The following is a 7030-nucleotide window of genomic DNA, read 5'->3' as shown; positions in this document are numbered from 1 at the left end:
GTTGGTATTTGTTAAGCACTTACTATGTGCAGAGCACTGTACTAAGCGCTGGGGTAGATACAGGGTAATCAGGTTGTCCCACGTGAGGCTCACGGTCTTAATCCCCATTTTCCAGATGAGGGAACTGAGGCACCGAGAAGTGAAGTGACTTGCCCAAAGTCACACAGCTGACAAGTGGCCGAGCGGGGATTCGAACCCAAGACCTCCGACTCCCAAGCCCGGGCTCTTTCCACTGAGCCACGCTGGCTGATGCAGCTCGGCCTAGTGGAAAGAGCACGAGCCTGGGAGCCAGAGGACCTGGGTTGATGCTACTATGCGCCAGGCACCGGGGTGGCTACAAGTCAGTCAAGTTGGACTCAGTCCTTGTCCCGTGTGGGGCTCACAACAGTCTCACTCCCCATTTTACAGATGAAGTAACTGAGGCACAAAGAACTGAAGTGACTTGCCCAGGGTCACGCAGCGGACAAGTGGCGGAGCCAGGATTAGAACGCACGACCCTCTGACTCCCAGGCCCGTGCGCTCTCCACGACGCAGTCCCGGGTGGGACAGAGACCGTATCCAGACTAACTTACTTGCATCTACCCCGGAACAGTGCCTGGCACCTAGTGAGCGCTTAACGAACACCGTAAAGAAAAGAAAGTCTAGCGGCGCTCTAACCAGTTTCAACCCCACTGACAGCTACAGTCGGTGCTCAGACACCTTTTAACCACCTCCCTCCTACCCAGTTCTCTACCACAATTCATCCCCAGTCACAAGAACATAACCTAGGGCCATCGAGCTTCCCCAAACCTCTGGTTGAGTGATTTACCTCATTTCCACCTCCTGCCTGTTCGGCCCCAACAAACTCTCCGACAGACTAGAGTATTGGCTACTCCTTCCGCTGTTAAATCCCCTGGCTTTCTTTCCTGCCTTCATTAAGAGGGAAAACATGTAGCCCTGAGACATAACTGTGACCTTGACATTTTGGGCCCAAAGCTTTCCCACAACTTTCCACGGGGCTTAAATAATTCCTGAGTTCATTTTCTCACCCAGGGAACGGACCCAAATAAATCCTTGGTGTAATAAGGTGAGTCAAACTTGTTCTTTCCTGGAAGCAAAGTAGTAGTTGTCGTCCAGTAGTAATGATAATTATTGAGCCCCCGGTAAATGCGATTCATTCATTCAATCGTATTTACTGAGCGCTTACTCTGGGCAGAGCACTGTACTAAGCGCTTGGAAAGGACAATTCGGCGACAGCTAGAGACGATCCCTATTCATTCATTCATTCAATAGTATTTATTGAGCGCTTACTATGCGCAGAGCACCGTCCTAAGCGCTTGGAATGTACAAATCGGCAACAGATAGAGACAGTCCCTGCCCACTGACGGGCTCACAGTCTAATCGGGGGAGACGGACAAAAACAATAGCAGTAAATAGAATCAAGGGGATGTACATCTCATTAAAACAATAGCAATAAATAGAATCAAGGGGATGTACATCTCATTAACAAAATAAATAGGGTAATAGAAATATATACAAATGAGCGGACGAGCACAGTGCTGAGGGGAGGGGAAGGGGGGGGGAGCAGAGGGAAAGGGGGGGAAGGGGGACTTAGCTGAGGGGAGGTGAAGGGGGGGTAGAGAGGCAGCAGAGGGAGCAGAGGGAAAAGGGGAAGCTCAGTGTGGGAAGGCCTCTTGGAGGAGGTGAGCTCTCAACAGCGGGCTCACGATGCACTGCCCATTTGAGCTGAGATCTTACCGACAAGTTTCCGGGTAAGAAGTAGCTATTAAATGAGTAGACGCTTTATTCTGGAGGGGGAAGTACTTACTTTCCATGGACAGTTAAACGGAAGAAAAAAGGTTGAACAGTGTCAAATAGTGGCTCTCCGCCTCCAGACCGTAAACTCATTAAAGGCAGGGAACGTGCCTGCTAATTCTGTTGTGTTGTACTCGCCCGAGCTCTTAGTACGGTGTTCTGCACAGAGGAAGCGCGCAATAAATACCACCGATTGATTGATAGTAGGTTACTAATAGTAGGGTTGTCCCCTGGTTCAATAATCAGAGAAGCAGCGTGGCTCTGTGGAAAGAGCCCGGGCTTGGGAGTCAGAGGTCATGGGTTCGAATCCCGGCTCTGCCACTTGTCAGCTGTGTGCCTGTGGGCAAGTCACTTAACTTCTCTGTGCCTCAGTTACCTCATCTGTAAAATGGGGATTAACTGTGAGCCTCACGTGGGGCAACCTGATTACGTATCTACCCCAGCATATCTGCTGTATCTACCCCAGCGCTTAGAACAGTGCTCTGCACATAGTAAGCGCTTAACAAATACCAACACTATTATTATTATTACGACGCTGCTGATGTTGAGATTGTCATGAGTCCAAGAGCCTCTCTTCTTTAGGAAGGAAGAGGAATTTGGTAGTTTTGAAATCCCTCAGGTTCACGTCCCTCAGAATCAATCAATCGTATTTATCGAGCGCTTACTTGTGTACTAAGCGCTTGGGAGAGGACAATATAACAAAGTTATAACATGTTCCCTACCCATAACCAGTTCACAGTCTAGAGGAGTACAGCAGTCAAAAATCTCAAGCCACAAACCAGGTGGATTGTAACTATCCCAACCCACCGGCCTAATAAAACCCACCAGCCTAATAAACCACAAGCAGGGAAGACATCTGATAGGCAAATTCCAATTTTCTATTTGTATCTTAATTTCTTGTCTTCTGCTGTCGAGTCATCCCCGACCCATGGCGACGCCATGGACACATCTCTCCCCGAACACCCCGCCTCCACCTGCAATCGTTCCGGTAGTGGATCGGTAGAATTTTCTTGGTAAAAAATACCGAAGTGGTTTACCTTTGCCTCCTTCCGGGCAGAAAACTTGAGTTTTGACTTGACTCTCTCCCGTGCCACTGCTGCCCAGCACAGATAGGTTTTGACTTGTAGCAGACGGCCTTCCACTCGCTAGCCACTGCCCAAGCTAGGAATGGAATGGGAAAGGCCTCTGCTTGACTCTCCCTCCCGTAGTCGAGACCGGTAGAGTCCTGGAAACTCTCCAGGTGCGACCCTGAGAGGGGCACTTTAATGTCTAAGGAGTCCTAAATCCTTGCAAAATGTCTTTGAGATATAAGATGGGGCCCTGATGAGGGTCATTTTTCTGGCTCGAAACCATATGGTACAAGAGAACCAGGTGGAGTTAATCTCTACAGAGCACATTTATTTCCTTCCTCTCCACCTCTTATGTCCCATCTTTAAATCCGTAAGTCATCAAGCCTTCAAAATGACAGACGCTGAGTAAATTGAATCATCAGTCCTTGTCCGTTTTTTAACAAAACGGAATTTCTCCTTGGCATCCATTTTGTTTTCTCTCCCCTAGGTACCCTTTTTGTTCAGTTCCTGCACTGCAGAGCCATAGCACCTGAAACAAGCAAGCTATCCAATCTGAAGCCTCGCTTCAGCTTTCTCTCTGGCGTGGTCGAAATTGTCTCTGTCAGAAGGAAAACCGAGAAGCAAATGAGAAAGCAGAAAAATCGCAACTGCTATGAAAACTTCTTTTGGATTTCAGAGATATATATAAGAAGGCTCTGAACTAGTGGGCCTCTCTCGGGAAGATCGCTCTGCAGTTAGAGAAGCAGCGTGGCTCAGTGGAAAGAGCCCGGGCTTTGGAGTCAGAGGTCATGGGTTTGAATCCCGGCTCTGCCACTCGTCAGCTGTGTGACTGTGGGCAAGGCACTTAACTTCTCTGTGCCTCAGTTACCTCATCTGTAAAATGGGGATTAAGACTGTGAGCCCCATGTGGGACAATTCCCTTGTGTCTACCCCAGCGCTTAGAACAGTGCTCTGCACATAGTAAGCGCTTAACAAATACCAACATTATTATTATTATTTGCAGCTGTGACGTTAACCCACAAGTCTCCGCTCTTCTGCACATTTCGTACTGAGAACGGAGGTTCTGACAACTAAACAGCCCTTCCAACAGCACCTCCACGTCATCCCAGCCTCTGAACCTCTAATCATACTCTCTAATCAGCTGAGCTCCTAGGACTGAAGTGCTATGTTCTCAGGTGTCCAAAGGTCATGACGGATCCACTGTATTTCTCTAGGTGGTGCCAGTTGGTCCAGGGGCTCCCTTCTGGTTTTACAGCTGGGATATCGAAGGTTATTGAAATTTGGGTGACTTTAGGAAGACTTCCCTTCCTGGTCCAGGCCTTACATTGGCTATGTGATGAATAATTACAGTTGTATAGGTTTTCCTTGCCAGAAACGTCCCCCTCGATCCATCAGTCATATTTATTGAGCGCTTGCTGAGTGCAGGGCACTGGCACTTGGGAAAGTACGATATAACAGAGTCGGTGGACGTACCTCTTTACGTCCTAGACTGTAAGCTTGTCGTAGGCGGGGAACGTTGGCTACTAACTCTGCTGTGTTGTACTCTCCCAAGCGCTTAGCGCAGTGCTCTGCACACAGTAAGTGCTCAATACCATCGATGATGATGAAGGTGCACTGGTTTGCACGTTTGCCCCCCCCCCCCCCCGGTGTCTTTTCTTAAACCTGCATGAAAATCAAAGGCGCTGTAGCTCTCATCTGCTAATATTCCTGACTCCTATTTTGTAAAGTGAGAGTGAGTACAGGGTTGGCATTACTGTTCTCTGTACCTCCTTTTAGTGTGAATTACGATCACAGATATAGTTTCACCATCAGTAGCTCGATATTTTGTAATATCTACGTTTTGTTAACATTTTCCATTTGTCAGTGTATCCGTTAACCGATCCACACTTAAAAATTTATTGGGGGACAGGGGCGGCCCATCGCCGCCGGTGCTATGGATTGACCGATCAATCATTCGAATGTATTGAGCGCTTACTGTGTGCAGGGCACGGGCGGCGTGGCTAAGTGGAAAGAGCCCGGGCTTGGAAGTCAGAGGTCGTGGGTTCCGATCCCGGCTCTGCCACTTATCAGCTGTGTGACTTCGGGCAAGTCACTGACTTCTCTGTGCCTCATCTGTAAAGTGGGGATTGAGACTATGAGCCCCAAATGGGACGACCCGATTACCCGTATCTACCCCAGCGCTTAGAACAGTGCTTGGCACGTAGTAAGTGCTTACCAAATATCACCATCATCATTATTATTATTACTAAACGCTTGGGAGAGTACAGTACGACAGAGTTGGTAGACGTGTTCCCTGCCCACAACGAGCTTACAGTCTAGACGGGGGGTTTATAAGGACCTACTGCGTGCAAAGCACTGTACTAGCTATTTGGGAGATAAACTACCAACTCTGTCCTAGTGTACTCTCCCAAGCATTCAGTACGGCACTCTGAACACAGTAAGCACTCAATAAATACCACTGATTGATTAACAGAAGAAATATAATGTAATTTATTTATAGTAACGTCTATCACCTCCTCTAGACTGTCAACTCGTTGTGGGCAGGGAATTGTCTGTTTACTGTTATACTGTACTCTTCCAAGTGCTTAGTGCAGTGCTCTGCACAGGGTAAGCGCTCAATAAACACGATCGAATGAACGAATGAATGAAAAAACATAAGGCATGATCCCTTCCCCCACAAGCTCACAAGCTAATCAGGAAGATAATCAAGCACAATTTGATGAATTTCTTCATCGGAATCATTCATCTGGCACAGATTCTGTCTGTGCTGTTGCACGAGATGAAGTTTCTATTTCAGATAATTAGGCTGAAGAGTCATTTCTCCTGGTTCCACTCTGGACAAGTTGTCTTTTGGAGGACATCTGTCACGTTTCCCGATCAGTCAAGCGAACGTCCGAAAGGTTTTTGAATCATCTGGAAAAGACCCGATAATTCAAACAACAGCCCTGCTTTAGATGAGAGACCATATGAAAGCAGAAGGGATGTATCAGTACCAGTAATTGTTCCAGCTTCCCGGGTCACAGCGGTTTCGAATGTGAGAGACTTCAGGAGATGAAAATTCGGGGAAATTTAGAAAGCCAGTGAGAGGAAGTTGTTAAAATCCACACACAGAAAAGAAGGGGTCCGTCAGGCAGCTGTAACTTAAAGCACCCAGATTATAATTCTTCCAAGGAGGTAGTTTGGACCAAGAAATGCAAACTAGATCAGAAATGGTCTTCGCAGAGATGGACAACTGCCTTATTTAGCCCGGTCTGTCACGATAAAAGGATGACAGGTTTCCCTTGGAATCATTTTCACTTCTTCGTTTAGTTTCCCGGAATTCCTCCTGAGAGCTGCACGGTCATGATCATTACTGCTTTTGGAATGGGCGAAGATGGTGAGTTGAAATCATCTGCCTCTTGCCTTCAGTTCAGTGCTTTCCAAGTTATCTCATCAGGCCAAACCTAATGCGGGACAGTCAGCGCTTAGAACCGTGCTTTGCACATAGTAAGCGCTTAACTGATGCCATCATTATTATTATCATTATTATTAATAGGTAGTCGTCACCACTGCCCCCTCCAGATCCTCTCCCACTGTCACCAGCGGAAATCAGTGGAAGAGGAAAAAAGAAATGGGGATTGAAGAAGAGGTCACAGATCACTCGGGCTGGGATGAGCGCAGTCAGCTCTCCTCTACTGCAGGGGTCGAGTTCTTGATGACCCTCATTATGAAAACTCACATCTTAGTACTCACCCCGCGTTCTCCGCTGCACGCACGTGCACGACAATTTCTGGCTCCACCACAGCATACTCTATCCGGAACGACCTGCGCTGACGGGAGGCTGTTCGCTATTTCCGTCATCACGTTTTAGCCCAGCCACGTAATGAAAATACACGTAACGGCAGTAACTGATTGACATGTAATGTAACTGACCGCATGTAGTAAGAGCCTCCGTTTGGAGCCCTGCCGTCTTGGTGTTTTCCACGTGCAGGCAGGCGAACCCTCGAACTCGGGAGTGAAACGGTACTCGCAGCAAGAAGCTGCAAAGATAGCAACACCTAGAAATTTTTGAAGTTGCACCGAAGGGGGCTCCGAGGTTTACATCGGTGTGTTTCGGCCGACGGGACGTTCTTGCCTAATGCCTGTGACCGTCACAGGGTAGAATTGTGAAAGCCGGGCAGCAGATC

General features: G+C 47.9%; 1 non-coding gene across 1 annotated transcript; it reads right to left on the bottom strand.

Moving 5' to 3' along the window:
- Positions 1-2913: 2913 nt before the first annotated feature.
- LOC114808266 lies at positions 2914-3052 on the bottom strand. The gene has a single exon (XR_003756112.1). It is a non-coding gene; the product is annotated as a small nucleolar RNA SNORA7 (small nucleolar RNA).
- Positions 3053-7030: the final 3978 nt, after the last annotated feature.

This window comes from Ornithorhynchus anatinus, chromosome X5, assembly GCF_004115215.2.
Source record: "Ornithorhynchus anatinus isolate Pmale09 chromosome X5, mOrnAna1.pri.v4, whole genome shotgun sequence".
NCBI lineage: Eukaryota > Metazoa > Chordata > Mammalia > Monotremata > Ornithorhynchidae > Ornithorhynchus > Ornithorhynchus anatinus.
This window is presented reverse-complemented; position numbering and strand designations above follow the sequence as displayed.